Raw genomic sequence first — 22,429 nt, forward strand, 5'->3', positions numbered from 1 at the left:
TGGGTTTACTTTTTGTAAATGGTTTCCTTCATGGTTCCTATATCCTACTTTATAGTCTTTCTTTACACAAGCGACTAACCAGTCTGAAAACAATGGTAAATTTTATAAAGTTTTATTTTTTAGGATTTATATAGCAGCAGCAGCAATGAGAACTCAGAATGTAATGTTTTAATGTTCCTGGTCGTTGTTATCTATATATGTGCAATGGAGGCTGTTAGTCATAAGTTTTATGAAAACCTCTAAATTTTTTATATTAGCCTTGATAAAGACGAAAAATATATATCGTCGAAACGTCGGCCAATTAAAAACTTGAGGTTTGATTTGTTGTCTCTAATCCCGCTACCTACATTTTCATCATAATGTTTTAAACATTTTGTCCATGGTCTGTCGCCTTCGGTCCACTGGTCAGACCCGCTGATACGTATCGCGGTACTGCCGCTAAACACGATGATATACGGCCCGACCGAACTTAGAGAGCGATAACGGGTGGTCTCTGCGGTCGAACGTTTGATTCTCATTTATTTTTAAATGTCTTTATGATGGTTCCCATTCCTCAGAATCCACTTTTGTGTTTTTGTTTACATCTACATTAAGTGGTTACTTTGGTTAATGGCTTTATCGCGATTACTCAGTTGATGAGGTTTAATAAATATTTGGGATTTTATTGATAAGGTGAGTTCTTGGTTTGTTTATGATACTATGTGGTAAATATATTTTACGTGTCGTGTTTCACGTATAATGGAGATACAGGTCTCTATAAAATAATTTTTTAATATCTCAAAAGTATTTGGACAGTGTATAAATTCTTTTAATAAAAAGGTGAAATGTAAGAAAAAATCAGTATGCATCTTTGTTTATATTTAAGGCAACGAGTAATTTGTTGAGTAATATAGAAAAATAAGCAATAACGTGCGCACACACAAAAACGAAATCGAGAGAAACTACTATTGCTGAGCGTGAAATTATAATTAATTTGTTTAAAAAGGGCCAAACTTAGCCGAAAATGTAAATAAATCATGCTCTTTGGTTATATTGTGAAAAAATTTAGTGGAAATAAAGATCGATCTGGTCGTCCAAGGAAGCTTACTCTTCGTAATGAAGACTTTATAATGAGAGAGATAGAAAAAGATCCCTTTATTAGTGCTCCAAAAATTGTTTCGGAACTGCAGAGAAATTTAGGAAAGAAGTTGGATTTGGACAGTTATAAGGGAGAGTTATAAGAAAAAACAATTTTCGTGGCAGAATAGCGAGGAAGAAGCCACATTCAACAGACAGAAACGTGTAGCTTTCGCAAAAAAATACATAAATGAGCCCCTTGAGTTTTGGAATCGCGTGGTTTTTTCGGATGAAACGAAAATGAACTTTTTTTTATCAGATGGCAGAAAAATAGTGTGGCGTAAACCTGGTACCTCCTTGCAATCTCAAAATATTTGTCCCACCGTGAAACATGGAGGCGGTTCCGTGATGTTTTGGGGATGTTTTGCATCTAGTGGAGTAGGAAATATCTGCCCAATTGATGGACTTTTGGACCACTTTAAAAACCAATTTACGCCAAAGTGCTTTGAACTTAAGTTTAGAAAATAATTATGCTTTTCTTCAAGACAACGACCCAAAACATACATCGGAAATAGTTAGATTGTGGCTAGTCTATAATGTACCTAAAGTTTTGGATTTTCCGCCTCAATTACCGGACATTAATCCTATTGAAAATTTATGGCAGGCATTGAAATCTAAGGTTCAAGTATATAATATAAAAAATAGGCAAGATCTGATTAACCAAGTTTTAAATGAATGGAATAAAATCTCTGTAGATGTCACTAGTAAACTTGTTCAGTCCATGCCTAAAAGACTTAGATGTGTCATACAATACAATAAATAATTGTGTGGTATTTATTGTATTGTATATATTTAATTTTCTATTTGTCCAAATAATTTTGAGATGTAAAATTCATTCTAAAAATTAATGTTATTAGTTTTTTGTTTTTATTTAATAAATAATAGTGTAGGATTGTTCAGTAGTCATTAAGAAATATTCAAGATTATTATCAGAAAGCATATGTTATTCATTATATTATAACGTGAGATTATTGTTAAAAATAAATTTTGTCCAAATACTTTTGGGGGTAACTGTATGCAGATTACTTCATAATCAAGACCATTACAAAACATTACCACAAAATACAACTAGAATATTGATCAAAAACATTTTCAACATCTTATAAACTCCGATGCTGCTACTACCTATTTAAATTACAAATTTGATTATATTTAAAGTACTGTTCGGACTAATCACGTATTATTAAGTTATTCACTACAATACCAAATATGAAAACCTACTTATCATTCTCTAACAACAATTCAAACGGTCAGAAATTTACTAATTACTCAACGTAAAAAATAGTTACCAATAATCAAACTAATTGATCGACGCCTGTCAATTATGAAAGTCGATTAAATTCCTTTCTTCTCCTATATCAGTTTTTTTTTATTTCTATTAAATTAAGTATACCGCTTCTGAATACTTTCAATTTCTTATCAATTTCATTTATCATTGTCGTTTGATATGTCCGGTATACCCACAAACGAACTAATTTAAAGATTAATATCTTCCTCGCTTAATGGCAATATTATATGGAATATGTCGTTGTAACAGTATAGTGTGGTGAACAAGAACTTAATTCGCTTACTAAGAATATTAAATAGTCAAAAAAAAAATGGTTTTAAGAAGTTAGGAGTCTTAAGATATTATTGTAGATGGAGATAGTGCATGTTCATTTCACTTATATAATATATGAACTGTTTGAAGTAGCTATTGAGAAGAATATATGAGAAGTGTATATATGAGTTAGTGGAGATAGAAAGGGAGAGAGTTACGGTTCATATAATACTGGAGGAGCAAGAGAGAGTATATACATATGAATGGAGCTAAAGAAGTTTTACTTCAGTCTTAAAACTACTTACAAAGTTGACTATAATTGACTTAACCTATACTTGATCATTACCAAGTAAATGAAAAACATAATCTCAATCGTTTTGGGAACAATTAGTTCTAAGGTTAGTTTGGATAAAGCGGGAAACTCCTACAAAAAGATCCTCTCCATCCAGAAGCTCTAGGCCACGAGTTTCTGTTCAAACTTTGCTCTAATATATCCACATGAGCAGTACGACTGTCAATGACGTTATAATTTTTAAATAATGAAAACAATTAATCTTAGTAGTAGTACTCGAAGAAATAGTCCATTTCTTCTCAATGAAACCGGCTTAAATTAAATAGTAATGAATCAAACTAATTCCAAGTCACAGGTCTCAAATATCATTGTATATTTCATATATTGTATATTTCATACAATATATATATATATATTTTATATATTTTACAATATATATTTTACATTGTGTATACATTATTATCAAATTGTATTGAATACAAAGTTAAAATTATTAAACGTGTTTCGCCTGTGATGAAGTATCATCAGATCTTCTTCTGTATTCACTAATAAAAAGGAAAACAGATCACCTATATTTCATGTTACGAGTCCAAAAATATTAAAAAAAAAAAGATTTTACGTGATAACTAGTCGCCGTCCTAATTTGTCAACTTTTAATTTTTACCCTGGACTTGTAACATGTATAGTGTTGTTAATCTATTTTTCTTTATATTACTGAACACAAAATAAGATCTGATAATGCCCAGTACAAGCGAAACACGTGTAATTTTTTGACTTTGTATTCAATAAATTTGAGACCTGTGACTTGGTGTTTGATTCGTTACTATTTAGTAGTAATAGTAAGGGTGGGAGAGTTAGAGCTCAGCAAGTAGGCATAAAAGTCCCTTTTCGCTAACTCCAGAATTACCAACCCTTACGTCTCTACTCCCAATGCACGGTCTTCACTGAGTCGGCCCGTCCTCTTAGTAAAGACTTGCATGCTGGCCAGTCAGATCTTTAAGATTGTCCCGCTGGAGTGTCGTAGCTTCAAACATTTTCCTTCTCAGGTGACTCCACCTATCGTAGATTCCTAATATACGGCATGAAGTTTCCTGCGGTACAGGGGACCGCAATTCGGACAGAGCGGACTTTCTCTTATACCAAGAAGGTGTAGATGCCTGTTTAGGCAGTTGTGCCCAGTTAGGTTTTCACTCAGTCTTTGATCCCTTGTGAGTTGTCATGCTAGCTACATCCTTCTGTCCTTCTCCAACTCTTCCTTGTTTTTTCCCAGGACCAATTATTATGTTCCTGGGAAATTTGTTTTTTACTCAAGTGGAGACATGGTTCGGGGTCTATAAAGCAGCTAATAGAACCTTGCCTTGCTAGTGCGTCAGGCCGTTCATTGCCCTCGACACCCCGATGTCCTGGGAGCCACCTCAGTCTCACTTCCTTATGTGCTGCCAGTCTTTTCAATGCGTCTCTGCACTCTTGGATTAGCGCTGAGCTGGCCTTGGGTTTTTGGATCTCCTTAGGAGAAGTTTGACTATCAGGGTAGATACAAATGTCCTCGTTACTTTCCAATGCTTCGCTTTTGTTTGCTACTTCAAGTACACCAAACACCTCTGCTTAGAAAACTGCGATGTGTTTCCCTACTCCGGACTCGGCTGACTTGTAGTGTTTTCCATTCATGACTCATCTGTGTATCAGGCCTGAAAACCGTTCATCTTCTTGATTTGGTTCATTGACGAAATTCGTTTACCGGGTCTTTCCTTGTCGGGATTTCCACCTAAAAGCATTTCTTTAACCTTAGCTTACCACTCGCTGTAGTACATCTGAATGTCAGAATTTGTATGTTCTTACACAACCTAAAAACCTTGTCCTAAGTGAACATTGTGCCATTGTTCGCTGTCCTTCATCCTCATATGCGCCGCCACGGCTTCAATCCAGATTGGGAGTTCCGGTAGCCCACGAAGAATGTTGCCGAAGAAGAGGTGCCGCAGGTATTGTTCTCATGGCTTTAGTAATTCGCACACAGACCAGTCTTTGCAGTATAGGCAGTTTTTGGACGTTGCCTACCTTTAATGCCGCGGGCCATCATACCACGGATTCGTAAGACATATATCCCCGCTCGTATGACTACAGTATAAAGCCACTGAAGAACATGAGGTTTTAGACCCCAGCCTTTACCTATTGTTCTCCGTAATTGCCCTATTAGGGCTGGTGCCTTGCTTACTACCTGCTCTACGCCAGTTTGTTGTTCACAGTAACTCCTAAGTGCTTGACCTGCTGCTCCAATATTAGGCGAGTCTGATACCTAATGGGAGGTTTAAAGTCTGTCAAATTCCGCCCCTTAGTAAATGAGAGAATGAGGTAAGTGATGATGAACGGTATTCTCTGGGTATCCGACAGCCCTGTTTCCTGACACCACTGTTCTCCACTATCCTGCACGAGGCTTGCATGCGCTCTGTTGTTTACGAACTTTCCCGTGATCATCAAGTTCAAGCTTCCTGAGGAGATGGTTTATCACCAGACACATGAGGTGTGACAAAAGGCAACTGCGTTATGTAGCAGTGTAGCACTGATCTTCCAGCGCCTTTTTGATCCACCTGACCAGGTGATTCGAAGTACCTTTGGTCAGAAGAGCGTGGTTTCATATTGATTTAAAAAAATATTGTCTGAATCAATGATTCGATTATTGACGTGATATGTCGACTTTGACATGAGAACCAAATGGTAGAACTAGACTTACTATCTTAGGTATATATTAAATTTGCATAAAAGGGTAACTTTTATTGAAGGTAACTCGACTTTAGGTGATGGTAAGTATTACAAAAGCCAGTATAAGTACGATTTGGTTCTTCATTGAAGAAGTAACCATTTTTTTTCGAATCCGTGTCCTAACATTAAAAATAAAATCCGTAGAGATCAAAAGACACTCAAATTATTGAACAGTTTTGGAAAATTAAAGCAAAAAGAGTCTATTATATGATTTTGGTTGCGAAATTCGTATACGTACGTAAACATCAAAGCGAATAAATTGAATAAAAATTCCATCAGAAACTTATCGTCCAAGGTCTACAATATTATCCAGATGTTAGTTTTTTTTCAAATCTGGAATACTGTGAAAAAGATTTGAGTATGTACTGTTTAAATAAGTAGTCTTTGGTCCTTGTATATTTTCAAGTTGCTGCATAATTTATTGATAATAAATATTATATTTCCCAGTTTCCACTATAATTTTGTAGTTACTTTATTATGAAAATAGTTGCTTTTGGTTAACGAAAAATGAGTTTCTTGTTAAAATATTCTGTAAAAATATTGTAAACACCGAGAAACCAGCAGATTCTCCCAAATTTCGGTATGACACGAGTTGCACACCGCACGACATCTCGAAGGTTGGCGAGAAGCTTCCGGAACAGCGTTCTGCCGAGTATATAAAAGACCGCAACAGCGTTCTGCCGAGTATATAAGAGACCGCAGTGAAGGAAAGTTCGAAATATTGGCGCGAAATTTAAATAGTTGTAAATAAATACAGTAAAAATAAATATTTCTAGTAGTCGTGAATGATCCGTGTTGTCGTAGTGTGTAAATAATTTTGATGATTATTTTCGATTGTTTTAACTCACACCTGACGAACGGGAAATACGCTATTTCTCGTAATCGGTATATTCCCAATTTAACTGATGTTTAAGTTTCAAACAAAACTCCATTTCAAACAATAATCCACTTATTATCTTTATAATGCATATACCGCGAGCAATTTTAAATTCAAATCGAATTAATCAACTCAATGGTGCGGAGATTTTGGCTCACTAAACAACAGGCAACAAACCACAGCGCACAACGCAACGTTTCGGTCTGCACACGAAATAAACAATTGCCGGCGCTGCTTCACGAAATAACAAGCAACGATCGAGCAATAAATACATCACGTCGTAGAGTCTCGGCTTTTTCTTTCTCTCTCTTACCATCTTTGTTTGGCCGCATAACATCGCGTACCTCTTTGTTCAAGTGCTAGTCACGAGGATCTCCGCTTTTCTTTTCTTCATTTTTTTTTTATTTTGTAGTCAGTCAGTCGGTAATGACACGCTGCTGATAGCCTAGCTATAGTAGAGCCTTCTCTCTCGCAAATTACTACTCTTTCTTTCGACGCCACGTTGCCACATGTTGGATTTTGTGCCGTCCTTGTTTTTCTTATTGCTAGCGCCCTTAGTTATTTCATTAAATTCGAAGCCCCCCCGGTCGGAATGTTACCGTTTCGAGAGGGCTTTAGGGATCTCTTCTCTACGAGATTACGCCGGTTGTATGGGCTACGATGCGTCCCTTTTCCGAATAGCGGTATGCGTTTGTTTCGAGCCCGAGGGGTGCAAAACGTAAAAAATAATATCGTCAGGGGAAATGCAAGGGTCGATTTTGATCTTTATATTAGGTTTAGTGCATGTGTAGATAGACAAATTTCGAAATCTGGAATAACTGGTTATCTATATGCTAATGGGAAGCTTTCGTTACAATTTGGTAACATCTTTATTTTGCTAGTACAGGTTGTTACAGAGTTAGCTCATTTGGGTATTAAGGAATACATCTCATATAATAGCGGGTTATCCAATTCGAGGTTGGCTAAGTACAACCCTGCCGTTTGACACCTGTCAGAAATAAACGTCATGTGAAGCGTTTTTTTTTTAGTTGAAGGTTTGTCATTTATGAATATGGATCGTTTAGGAGTCGAACAACGTACTAAAATACTCTCCTGTGTCAACGTTTAGAGCTTTACGAGCTGATTACGGTCGACATAATCGTCCTACAGAGCAAACAATTTCGAACACAGTAAGAAAATTTGATGAGACTGGATCGGCTACTGATATTGTAAGGCACGTGCATCACCGTAACATTCGTTCAGTTGAAAATATCGCTGCTGTGGCTCAAAGTGTGGAGGAAGACCCAAATTTGTCAATTTCTTGGCGTGCTCAAAATTTGGGTTTGTCTTACGGCTCACTGTGGCGAGTTTTGCATTTGGATTTACAGCTCCGTCCATACAAAGTCCAACTCGCTCAAGAACTTAAGCCTACAGATCATGGACAACGCAGAACATTCGCAAATTGGGTGCTTGAACAACAAGCTGCTGATGCTCATTTTTCGAGCAGAATTTTCTTCAGTGATGAGGCTCATTTTACGCTGTGTGGCTACGTAAATAGATAGAATTGCCGCATATGGGTTCCTGAAAATCCTCAGGTGATCGTAGAAAGGCCTTTGCATCCCGAAAAAGTGACTGTATGGTGTGCATTATGGTCTGGTGGTGTCATTGGTCCGTATTTTTTTGAAAACAATCGTGGGAGAGCCTGAAAAGTATGCTCTGAGCGGTATCGAAGCACGTTGACCAATTATTTTTGGAGAGAAATCGAAGAAAAAGATCTGGAAGACATGTGGTTCCACCAGGACGGGGCCACAAGTCACACAACACAGGCCAAGAGAGCTCTTTTGCAAGAGAAGCTTCCAGGACGTTTAATTTCAAGATTAGGTGATATCTATTGGCCCTCAAGATCCTGTGATCTCACACCTTTGGATTTTTTTTGTGGGGTTATGCGAAAGATCGTGTCTACGCCAATAACCCTCAAACTCTTCAACAACTTAAAGCCAACATTCGTGAAGTTCTAGCCGAGATATCACCTGAAATGTGCCGAAAAGTGATTGAAGTTTGTCAGAGGTCCCGCGGTGAACATTTAAATGATATTGTGTTTCACATATAATGGAATGATTCAATCTTTAAAACAAAATAAAAATTTCGTCTCCATCTGAATATCTTGTGTGTTTTATTTAACTTTACCATAAAATGGATAACCCTATACTTATTAGTATGAAGAGGCTGCATTACTTAGTTTAGATATGTTAGACTAGTTTAGATACAATTCTTTAATGTTTTCTACAAGCTAATTTAGCCACACCATCATTGGAATCTTCTGACAAGAAGTGACATCAAAAAGTATTAGTAGCTGTTCCTAAAACCTTATAATCTCGTAGACCAGAAATATTAATATACTTCAGTTAAATGAAATGTCTAACGTACTTTCTGATGCAACGCCTATTTAAATAATGTTGATTATTTAGATGGTTACATAATTTGAAGCTCAGGTTATGTAATCATCTAAATAATCAACAACAGAAGTGACATTAAAAAGTATCAGTAGCTTTTCCTAAAATTTTATAATGTCGTAGACCAGAAATGTAATATACTTCAATTAAATGCAATGTCTGTCGTATTCTCTGATGCAACGCCTATTTAAATAATGTTGATTATTTAGATGATTACATAACCTGAGCTTCAAGTTATGTAATCATCTAAATAATGGCAATTTTTCGATGATTTGGTATCGTACAGCATCCAAGACACCACTGTTCTTGAACTTGTGAAATTTGATCTGTTTCAGTTTAATGCTCCTAAATGAATATAGACAATCTTCATTTACCATCAAGTATCTTATACAGTCCTTTGAACAAATTCTAAAAAGATTTAAATCTTTTGTATTACTGTTTATAATGACTGCTGAAATAACCATGATTCTAAGCTCTCATCAAATCCTTGTTAACCAAAAATGCTAATGTGTATCTGAAAGAATTCAAACAATGAAGCTAAGCATTAATTTCATTATTAAAAACTCTGTATTAGTTCCTCTTGCCTTGCCCATTTGAATTCCTATTATTACATAATCTGGGTTTCAAGATAAGTGATGACATATTTCATGAAAGCCAGTATATCAACGATTGCATTTAACATTCTTCTATAATTAAATCGTATCCTACAATTGTAATTTTTTAATAATATTGAAGCCAAGACTTATTGAATTTTTAAACTGTGATCTGCTATGCTACACATTTAATACCGTCAAGGGATTTGAAACAAATTCAGAAGATATTTCTCTTTTCTCAATTACTAGTTACATGGAAATAAGCTGGCAGTCCTTACTAGTCCTCAATAAACTACCTTGTTACCTAAAAACATTTAATATTATCGATCACAGATAATATAAGATCAGTTGGATTAACATGTAGTTATTAAATTGCTATATAATGTAGACTCTATAGATATACGAGAGCAAATCGATGTTGTATATACGGATTTTTCAAAGGCGTTCGATCGTCTTGATCATGTAATTGTACTTAGCAAACTTGAATTTTTTTGGTTTTGGTCGTTTTTACCTTATGTCGAGGGAAGGAAACAATATTTAGAGTTGCACGGACATAGATGGGATATTTATTCAGTAAGCTCAAGGGTACCGCACATTCAACCTGTTTATTGAGGACATTGGGCATTATCTCGATATTGACTTTTCATTGTATTGTAATAATTTCAAAGCATGATTTATTGTAAGAACTATAGACGATTGAGGAAAAATTTAAATAAACTTACACGAATTATATAATTGGTGTTTAAATAATTGATTGGATCTAAATATTAAAAGAATGCCTATACAGCTAAAACTTACAGGGTTGGCAAAATGAAAAACCCATTTAAAAAACCCACAGGGTTTTGGTGCCAAAAACCCACCCAACGAGCTATACAAAAACCCAACCCATACAAAAGCCCAAAGAATTTGAGATGTTTAAAAAAAAATGAAAAATGAGACAAAATTGAGATACTTTTTATATAGTATTTAATAACAAAATATCAAAATATAATGACATTCTTATTCCTAAGTTTTATCAACAAATCGGGTTTCTCACTTTTTTGTAAGGAAAAAATTAAATAAATAATTTCAATTGGAAACAGAACAGAAAGGTACTAATAGACCAGTCTTATTCTTATTCCTAAGTTTCAAAAAATCAATTTTTACATTAAAATATAAAAAACAAAACAAAAACAAAACGCCTTATTCATTATAGGAATAAAATTATTAAATTAATTAAACACCTAAAACAACTATTTCTTTTTCTCTTTTTTAAAATGGCTCATTTTAATTATTTTTACTAGCTTTTCTACCTTATCTGGCAGCAACTTATTCCGAAGATCAGTCCACACCAAACCATAGGAACTAAATATTCTTTCCAGAGCTGCAGAACTAGCAGGGCAAGAATGTAAGTTTGCAAAAAATGTGGCCATGTTCATTAAAATACGATCTGAATCTGAATTTTGAGCTGTAGAAGTAATCTTAGTTTTTACAATTGACCACCATTTGAATGCAGACATGTTTTTTATCACGCTTTCCTTAAAAAGCGATGATTGATAAATATCTTCATCCTTTATTTGGAATAATAGATAACCTTGGAAAAAATCTTCGTGATTCTCAAGTAACCAAGCCTCTGCCTCATCCTGGTATTTTTTTTCTAGGTTTTTGTCCATATATTTAGGATCAGTTAAAGAACATAGAAAATGGAAGGGTTGTATTGCCTCCTCAAATTTTTTTAATGTCTTTAATGTAAGGGCTTAGACATGGTTTGTTTAATAAATCTAGCCCCATGTTGACGGCATCGGCGAGAGTAGTTTGGTCACTCTGGAATTTATCTAAGGCAGTACCAACTGCCTGTAGTTGTTGCTCTAAGTCAAGTGCATTTTTGTATAAATTAATGTCGTCAATTTTTCTTATAATATGCTGATCAAGAGACTCTGGAAGTTCTTTTGAAATTTCTTGGTACATTAGGTAGTTAGCATTAAAGGTACTTACACAGGCCAACTGCAAATTCCAATGGGTATCATTAGGAATTTAAGGCATTAAAACCCTTTAAGTTTAAGAATTTCGTGAGGTTTATGGTGGTTTCTGATATATGTCTGTATTTCTACCAAGTGTTTGAGGACAGTTTGTGGCGAAACAATTTTTTCCAATAGATTTAAATAATGTGCATTACATCCATAGGTTAGTATAGAGGGATATTTCTCTGCAACCATTTTTCTAAATTTCTTCATTTTATTTTTATTGTCGGTTACTATTGCAAAAACGTCTTTATTGTATAATTCCTTACATTGTTTAATCGCACCTTCAGCGATTTCAAAATGATATTTAGATGTTTTTTTGTCATCGACGCAATCTAATGAAGATAACAAAAAAGAACTATTTCCGGTGTGAATGCTTGACGATATAATTGGATCGTTTCTAACACTAGACCATCCATCGAACATCAGAGTAACTGGTCTATTTCCCTCGGTCTGCATTAGAACTTCCCTTATTTCTTTTTTATAAACCTCGTAAACTTCATCCAGCAAGTTTCCGGTAATTTGTCTCCTATTAGGGGGTGTATAACCTGGTCGAAGGGATTGGATCATCTCAATAAAAGATGGATGTTCAACTGTGGAAAATGAGAGATTGCATGTATAAAAACATTCTGCAATTTTGAGGTCCAACTTATGTTTTTCTTCCTTTGATGTTTTCACGACTACTTTGTCCACAACTGTTTGTTTTTTTCTTTTAGGAGTCATTGTAACTGTAACACCGTCACTGTCACTCAATTGGGGGGGATTCTCTATCTTGTTCTAGCCTTTTCCTGTTTTTTTTTGTGCTTTCTGTTGTAGGGCACGAGGAAAAAGAACTATTGTCATCATCTGATAATCGCAAATGAACACTTTCCAAGATGTGCTTTAATCCTCTCTATTTTTCCCGTCAGTTTTTGAGGATAAAATTTGCACTTGAGTGTACCATCTGTCAATCGAATCACATATTTTACCACCTTTTTTAACCCTTCCTTTATTGTCTTGCTTTTTAGCTACCTTTGCACTTGTCGTAACTTCGTTTTCTTCTTTCTCCAAGTCTTGCTCCATTTCAATCTCACTGTCTGAAATCTCCGACGATCCATCCAAGATGTTGACGACCTCGTGATCAGCCTTCAAATTTCTAGACACAGAATTCCCTTCTGTTGATGTGGATGGTATTGATGAAAGACTATTAAAAGATTGTTGTGATGGTGTTACAGTCTTCCATCCCTTTTCCATCTTGTCATTTTTATTTATATCGTTTCCTGAGTTTACCACTTCTTCAAGTTGTATATCTTCAACGATAACTTCAACTAGGTTTGTTTTTGTTGTGTTACCATCCATATTTTTCTACCATAAAAGCAAGAAAAACCCATGTTGAAAACATTTATAGTTTAAAAAAAGTAAAACTCACCTTTTAACTTTTAGTTTGCGCATCAAAAAGAAACACACTAAAACACTCTGTTTTATTACTATTACAACACTTTACTAGTGTTGTGTAAAGTTTTAACACAACACCAAAAAACAACCAGTCTAGTCAAAACTTTAAAATTAATGTTATTTTTCTATAATTTGAGGTTAGAGTTCCGGAAAATGACAAATACCCAACAAATACCCAAGAAAAACACAAAAACCCAGCACAAATACCCAAAACCCCACCCAGAGCATACAAAAACCCAGATTTTTGCCAACCCTGTAAAACTAATAATGTTATTACATTTAACTATAATATAGACAGTATTATTTTAGCACGATAATCGACTTTTAGAGATCTTAAGGTTTTATTTGATCCCAGTATATGCTGTAGTAATCTGGCCTCCAATTCATCAAATCCATAAAGATAGTATTGAATATATTTAAAGAAAGGTGGTAAAATAATTGTACTTTAGATATGATGGCATTTAGCCTGAGCAGGGTTATCCTTAAAGTCAACTTCTAAAAAAGTTTCAATCTTCTCTTTTGGAAACAAGACGTGATAATTCTGATCAAGTCGTTTTGCATAATATTTTAAATAACAAAATGGGTTACCTTGAAATTTTAAGTCGTTTGTCATTTTTTGTAGCTAGAGATAACTCACAGCAACAACAAACATTAATTGCAACATATATTGCAACAATCTAAACCTGAATTATTTTTGAATGACTTACCTTAAATGGTAATTTGGTATGTACATTTTTTGTTAGTTGTATTTATTAGATATAGGCTCTTAAAAAATTAAGGCTATTCTGCTACTTTTACGTTTTTTTTACTACTTCATTGAATAACTTTGGTTGCTTGATTATTTTTATTTATCCATACTATTATTGGGCTTAAAGCTTGTTGATAAAATAAAAAAAATGTATTTTAAATTCGTGATCATATAGCGACCTACTGTAAGAGCACAAGCGCTCGTACTAAAGCCCCATTTCCTCTCTAATTAGTGAGAGGTCGGACGGCGGCAAGTGTTTTCGATAAATAATTTTTCGATGTTTGTTTTCTCTCCGGGTTGACTGTTATTAATTCTGTTTGGTTTACTAATATAATGATACAATGTTTATTTAAGACGTTAGCATCTGTGTGCTAGTGGTTCTTAGTATGCTTTAGTATAGTTGTAGTTTTGTATATATTATTGCTAATCAGTAGCGGTATGTTTTTGTTTATATATTTAAATCTTTTGCTACCTTACATAAGTCGTATGTATAATTTAGCTCCTTCTTATATTTTTGACGAACTAGTTACATGGGCTACTGTATAATATGATTTACCCTCGTCCTTGACCTTAAAAGAGTTATTGCGAAATTCTGGAACAACTCGTTTTTACATTCGACTACAAGGACTGCCACTCGTATTGTTGACGTGCACAGAAAAAGAGTTTTCAAAGAGTCTTGTTAACAACCGAGTATCCGGTTCTTAGGTCCGTTTAAGTATGCACCTCGCGTTTTGTACATGCGGCAACTTTATGAGACTTAAGTGAATAAGGGCTTTTCTACTTTTATTTACATTTCACTGCCGGTTTCTTATGCGCGTATTGTTCTTTTACGGAAATCAAAGCTATTAAAAGGCGTTAGTTATGGTTTCGGAAATAAGGTAGGTAGGTCTTGATAAAAAGTAGGTAAGGGTCAAAATTATAATAAATCTGTTATACATTTGATAATTTTTAAAATCGGGCAAAGCTAGATAAACTCGATTCGCTTTTAATATAGTACTCTCATAGAGACTAGGACTTTAGGGAATTATCTATTAAGTTAGGAGGTACAGATAAATTATTTCATTAATAACATCTGTTAAGCTCTTCTACTCAATGTTTGCTTTGCATTTTTTTAGTCCAAGAGAGTACTTATATAGAGAATACATATATTTCCTACAGTTCCTATAAAGCTATCCAGGTAGAACTACAAGGAGAGATTATGAAGTCGTCTAGGTTAACAGATTTTAAGTACTATGATACTTTAACGTACAAACTATTAAACAAAAGTTGAAAACGAAGTCTAAGGGGTTCTACTATGAGGTTGTCCAAGTAGAAGAAGACATCTATCTACACACCTGCTCAAAAACAAGGGATATCTAAAACTTAAACTATTCATTTTTTAACAACTATTTCTTACTTACCTGACTATGTTGAACAATGTAACACGGTTCTAGCAGCATTTATTGATGTAAATATATTATGACTTAAATTCATCTGAAAATATTTTACTCACAAAAAAACTGGTTTTTTAAAGATTCCTATAATACACAGTTTTGATGATGTATAATATAATATAATATAATATTACTAGTTCACTGTGAAGCCTGGTAATTGAAAGGTGTATTTTAAATTAAATTTTAAGGGCTGTAGGGATGCTTGAGGCTGCAATGCGTCAAATTGATAATGCCAATGCTATAGGTACCACTCAGAGCGTTATCTCTGGCCTCTGTAACCATTATCGAGAGAGTGGAACCATACGTGAAAGGTATTTGGGTCGATCAAGGATGACTACCCCTCATATGGATCGATATGTTCAGTTAGAAGCTCGAAGAATACAGTACAGCGCCACAATTAGTAAGTTATCTGTGCGAAGCTCATAACTGTGACTGTTTCAAGATATACCATTTACAGAAGGTTAAGAGAAGATAATCTAGTGAGTCGAAGCTGTCTTAAATCCAGCGAATGACTCCAGTCTAGCTTGGCTTCAGGCACGTGTCACATGGGAGCAAAATCAATGGCAAAATGTTTTGTTTACTGGTGAATCTCGCTTTGGCTTGTACCCAGATTATGGAAGAGGGCACCTGGTACAAGAAATCGAATCCATCCTGCACAGGAGTTTCACAGTTAAAGAGCAGGCACAATTATGGTATGGGCAGGAATTTCTCTTGGGAGTCGAACTAAGCTTGATCTTCTAAATCGTTTCTTATCAACAAACTAGAATCTATTGTCGTTCCATACGACCAAAATATTGGTGCAAATTTTATTTTAATACATGATAAATGCCACTTCACATACACATGGAAATTTTTGTGTTTTAGACTACCGTGGCTATAAAGCATGCCTGGCATATCCTTCAGCGAAGAGTTCTTCAGGCCCAAAACCAGTTTCAAAACCGAGATCAGCTGTTCCAAGCTCTTCAATAGTGTTGAATAGCAATTCCCCACGAAGATCTGGATAACTTAATCCTTAGCATGAAAAGACGTTGTAGAGCCATAATCAATGCATAAGGAGGTCACATTCCATATAATTTTTTTTCTTTTCTTTTTTTTTGTATATCTCCACTTATTACAGCAAATCACTTGGTTACAACAAATATTTAATTTAAATTTAAAAGCATTGTAATTAAAATATTCAAAATCTTTAAATTTGGAACATGTGTCTATGCAAATAACTGAGATTTACTGAGAGACAATCAACCAGCTAGTTCTATAAAGCTTTAGATGCAAATATTCTAACCTAAACTATTTAGATTTAATTCAGTAAACATGAACTCACATGTGCCTATCAGTACCCAAATGTTATTAATTTTCCTTTATAGGTTTAGTATGAGGAGAAAGCATGCTGTTAAAAATACCCGTTGTAATCTTTTGATTTATTCTTCCACAAAATATGACTGCTCTTGAGGACTATCGAACTAGGTGTGATAGAGTCAATTGGGGTAAATGTAAACTGGGGTAATTGTAAACACATCTAAAATAAGAAACACAACAACATTTAGATTTCAAATTTGGCGCGAAGCTCACTATTCGAGTCGTGCCGACGTCGGGCGAACTCGGTTTCCCTCGAAATTTTACTCCTGTTTGTGCTCTTCTTGCATTAGTTGGCTGATGCAATTTGATGTGTTTGGTGGTTTTATGTTGAATTTTGGCACCGAAGTTTTCGAATGCAAATCATCGAGGTAAGTTAGATATTTCATTTAGACATTGTTTGTTATACTATTGTGTCTATTTTACGCCTAAATGTCTGTCGACAAATTTTATAATCACTGAAATAATTCAGTGTTTACATTTCCCCCTAATAAATTTGTTCTTGGGGGAAATGTATACACACTTTTGGGGTAATTGTAAACATAATAAAATTAGTGTCTCGCCGTTAATTTATGTAAAATGAGTAATTTCTTTGTCTTGTTGCAGTGTAAATATGCCTCGTACTTATGTAAGGAGAAAAGAAGCACCTTCTTATACAACTGAAGATGTTGCGAATGCCGTTGCAGATGTCCAAAATAAAAATAAAACGTATCGTCAAGCAGAAACGTTCTATGGTGTTCCCAGATCAGTTATTTACCAAAGGATAGGAGGAAGAAAGACTCTATTAAATGTGACAAAGGGTTAAACGTTCCCAAGTTTTATCCTCAGATATCGAAATAGTGAAATGTTTATTGGCACGTACTGCGATGGGTCTACCATGTGACAAGGCAGAACTTAGACAACTGGTTGGAGAGTATGTTAATGCAAAAGGTTTAAGAACATCATTTAAAAATGGAGTACCGGGAGAAGACGGGTACTACTCATTCATGAGAAGACATCCTGAACTGTCTCTTAAGAAACCGGAACATTTGCAAAAACTGCGGAAGGATGCTAGAAAACCTGAGATCGTCTACCATTTTTTTGATGACCTGAAAAGAATCATTGATGAAAATAATTTAGATGATAAAGGAAGCTTTATTTTTAATGCTGACGAGTCAGGTTTTAATAATGATCCCTATCGTATTAGGGCAATTGGAGAGAAAGAAAAGGCCCTGTGCCGGATATCAATTCAAGGGAGCTGGAGTTCAGGCTCGTTGGACTTCCAATAGCGCCTATCCAGGAACTCTATATGCGGCCTCCATTAATGGATGGATGGAGGAGCCGCAATTTATCCAGTGGTTTACGACAGGGTTTATACCTCACATTAAAGATTTACGAACTTCCCAAAACCTTCTAGATCAAGCAGTTCTACTGTTGTATGATGGTCACAGCAGTCATATGAGCGTCAGAGTTATTGAAGAGGCAATGCACAACAATATTATTTTGATAAAGTTTCCAAGCCATCTTACGGATAAGCTTCACCCTTTGGACAAGGGTGTCTTCGGACCCTTAAAGGTGAACAAAAAGGAATAAACAATTGGTGAAGTTTGTTAAGGACGAATGGGACGAGGGTGTGGACGCCTAACTAAGGAAAAATTTACCGAATTACTTGGCATTACTTGGCAAGAGTCTATGGTTTCTAGCAATATTATATCTGGATTTAAAAATACTGGCGTATACCCAGTTGGTCGAAACAAATTCTCACAAAATGAATTTACACCAGAAGACTTGGCCAAATACGAAGCTGCCCTCAAAGCTCCGAAATCTGTAACATCCGATGCTATTATTATCCAACCAGTATCCTCTAAATCAACTGTTGTTGCAATTTCTGAACCAAACCCACTTCTACCCACGGTCGACGATCAAATGCCTTCAACTTCATCATGTTGTAGTCAACATTCAGTGTCATCAGCTGAAAGCCGACTACATCGTCAACTGACTACCAAAAATTATTAGTGGCATCTACCTATAGTACATAACCATCGACGTCATCGTCTATCAGTAAATCGACAGAAATTACCAACATTTTCTTGCCACTCAGCTGCCGTGAAGATATTGTTGAAGAGAAAAAACAAGTCATACCGAGATTAAAGCAACAAAGATATGGAGAGGTATTAACAACCAACCAAGTTTTGGAAAGACTAAGAGAAGCAGAAGAGAAGAAGAAAAATAAAGGAAAAAAAAGGCTAATCCGAAAACGGATAACAAAAAGTTAGAGCCGAAACGAAAAAAAATGAGAAGTGAACCAGTTGCAGAGTCGGAAAGTTCTGATGGAGAAATAAGTCTAAGTGATACTGATGATGAAATGGATTGGGCAGAACCGGAAAAACAAGATATAGAGCTTAAAAAAGTCGAAAGTTCGGACTTGTCCACAGGAAAATTTATTCTTGTGCAGTTCAAAGGTGGAAAGAGAAAGATTACTCTTTTTAGAAATGTGTGTTTAATTGAAGCTGTGGATGAAAAATTAACGGAAATCAAAGTGACTGGTCTTAAATCCTGGGATGCATCAACAATGCTTTTCAACATCGTTGAAACTGATGTCAGTTATATAACCTTGAATCAAATCATTGGTGTGCTTCCCGATCCTGGCATTTAAATGAAGGGAGAAAGAATACTATACAACTTTCCAGCAATAGTTCCTGTTTATGAGCAAAACTAATTTTTTATACCTATAATATTATTATAATTACATACTTAGAATAAATTTCTTTTATTAGCGTTCTCAAAAATAGTTTAGTTTTAGTTAAAATAAACAGAACTGTTGGAAAATATTTACTTTTATCTCGATTTTTCATTTATATTGCAAGCAAAACCTTTAAGGTCACATTATTTTGGGGTAAATGTAAACACGACTTATATCAAAAAATATTTCGCTACACAGCGACTTTATATAGTTCGTTTACATTTGCCCCAGGTTTTTTCCTGGTAGAGTAAATGTGTCAAGAGATGCTTGTTTACAATTACCCCTAAAGAGTAGGGGCAAATGTAAACGGACAAGCATGTTGAATATATTTTTTTTATCTTAATGTGACTCGTAATTACAGAAAACCACTAGTAATTATCAAAGAAGATACTATGAGCTATGTGACTGCTAATTTACATATATAACATAATGCGTGATGTCCACAAAAATCGTTTATCAAGTCAAAACATTAAATATCGTCCACATTTACCCCAATTGACCCTATGATATTTCTTCACAAGTTGATTAGTAATGCTATTGATTTCCCTGAATTGTTATCGCGGATAAACTTTAGATGCAATACCAGAGTCCTTAGAGAGACGTCCCTTTTTCTGGTTGAATGTCACCATACAAACTAAGGTAAATTTTCTCCAATTAATCGACTCCACATGTTGGGAAATAGATTTAATCAGGCTTTTGACTTATTTAAAACTTAAAAAGTGTCTGAGTGAGTTTACTCGTTGAGTATCAAATAAATTTGATTGCTTTTACTTTTCTTATCTATTTGTTTTATCTTATTTGTATATCTTGGGCTACTACATATTAATATACATTTAGATAGATATATTGTTGATGGCAGAATAATTATATACATTTAGGGTTAGGATATAATTTATTTTGTAATTTTGTTAGAATGGGGACATCCCGTAAATAAATAAATAAAAGATAATATCCTAAACAAATTCCTTACTTTCCTTTCAAAACATTAGTATTTTTTTTTATTTTCCTTTAACCTTAACAAATACATATAACTATTTCTATATTAAAACACAAATAAACAACTTTCTCCAAAAAGAAATCAGGTAAAAGGCTCTAAATCAGCTGATCTCAAACGCTCAAATATCCTTCCAAACCTGTAATTACTCTTCGAACCTTCTTTGAAAACCTGTCAATGGCAAATAATGTGCTCCTTTTGAAGGTAACCATTTTCTAAATCCCTAGTGAAAGAAGGGCATTATGCACATTTGTTACGGTCAAATTTTTTGTGTACTTTGCCACATCTGGGTCCGATCTTTTGATCGTCATGCCAAAAGAACTTTACTGCGCATGCTCATAAAGCACGTTGTCTAACTCACAACAAATGACGTAAGTATTGTTAAAAAAAAACGAACTACCGTAATAACGCATGCAAAAGTCAAAGGCTTATAATTAGCATCTAATCATACTAATAATATCGCGGCAAATTACAGCAGGTAAACAAATAAATTGCTCGGGTCGTGCCAGCGAAAGTATAATTAAAGCGTGCAGCGACAATACAAAAAAAAAAGCGATCTAAGCAAGCCCAAACAAGGTAAAACCGGTGCATTGACACAAAAAAAAATCACATTACCTCCAAGTTGCGCATTCAACTGTCTCGAACTTCACTCTCGGGTGGCGTTGCCGCTACGTCACGGTAAGCGACATCGCGTTAAAAATCCGTATAGCGGCAAGGTTTAGGAGCGCGATAGCCGACAACGTCGCATCGCCTACATACACAGATTAATGTTAAAATATTTCGGGATTCACCGTGCGATTTCACCGGGTTGGGATGCTCGAATTTTCGCGAGATTTTCACAGTAGGTCCAGCGATCGTGCACTGCTCGGTTACCGGAAAGAAATTTTGAGAAAATTGCTTTTTTCAGGTAAAATCGTGAAAATTGACGGCGACGTGTTGGCCTCTAAAACATTTCGGACGTACTAGCTGATGTAAAGAAGCGAGCTTCGGCTTCGACCCGCCTGACAGAAACCCCGCCCCTGACCAATGAAATACGCGGTTTCGCTTTGACGTCACGCGAAAAAACGCGATACGAACCGAATGTGCCGCTCGGCATAGCAGGGCTCTCGCCATACCATTTTGTTGTACGTTGTATGTGTGCGTTGATTTTGTTTTCAAACTTTATTTTCGGTTCTCTACATTCTGCCGGCTAAGGCTAATGGATTTTGTTACTCTATATAGGGAGAGCGGGCAGATGGTTTTTTTTAACTTTAGCGAAGCTCTATAAGAACTGCACGAGATGGGTGGGGGACCGCTGATGAATGAGCGCACAGTGGACATGGGATTGATTTTTATGACGGCTGTAAACGCGCTTATTAAAGGTGATGATGACGGCAGGCGGGCTTTTGTGGGGTTATATTTGTTTTTATTGCGAGGGTATTGAGGTGTGCCCCTATTTCAAAGTGGGCCGGACGATTTGTTACTATTACCTGTTTAAATGGACGATTATAACTTTATTAGACATTGTATTATAGTATTTTATATTCTATTCAAGGCACGAACTTAATAAATATACCTGGTCTTTTAATGTAAATTGGCACCATAATTAAAAATACCGCTGCCTGGTGGCCGCCATTTTAATAGTGATTGTGTACTTTTAATATTGGTCATTCTGACCATTTTCCGTGTTGCCAACAAAGGATACATTAAATAAAAAAATCTAATGAAATTGACGGTGCTGACATTTGACATGTGCTTAGTAAAGAACTTATTAAATCATATCAAAACGAAACAAAAAATGATTTATTATATAACCAGGAAGATGCTACATTTATTGTTTTTTAACGAATATCTGGATAAGGTTAGTAATTTTAACGGGACCAATATAATTTTAGGAGATTTCAATTTTGATTAGCTTAAAGACACATTTTATGGCAATAAGATAAATAACATTGTCTACACAAAAGGTGTTACGCAAACTGTTAAAACGCCGACCAGAATAGTTCCTACAAGTCAGACATTGATCGATTTTGTTGCCACTGATAACAAGCACTTTGCACATAAGGACACCTAAAATAAGTGATCACTCAATTTTGTCAATTTCGATTAATCAACAAAAAGAACAAACTATCAAGAATCAAAGAACTTTTAAAAGCTAT

General features: G+C 35.1%; 1 protein-coding gene across 1 annotated transcript in view; it reads right to left on the minus strand.

The window, feature by feature from the left end:
- Positions 1-21,235, minus strand: part of LOC126738808 (polycomb group protein Psc-like) — a 120,263-nt gene extending 99,028 nt beyond the window's left edge. Inside the window, exon 1 of the mRNA XM_050444250.1 lies at positions 20,907-21,235. The gene's annotated coding sequence lies outside the window, so the exon portion shown is untranslated. The remainder of the gene's footprint in view (positions 1-20,906) is intronic.
- Between the last annotated feature and the right edge of the window lie 1,194 nt (positions 21,236-22,429).

The sequence above is a fragment of the Anthonomus grandis genome, chromosome 7 (genome assembly GCF_022605725.1).
Source record: "Anthonomus grandis grandis chromosome 7, icAntGran1.3, whole genome shotgun sequence".
NCBI lineage: Eukaryota > Metazoa > Arthropoda > Insecta > Coleoptera > Curculionidae > Anthonomus > Anthonomus grandis.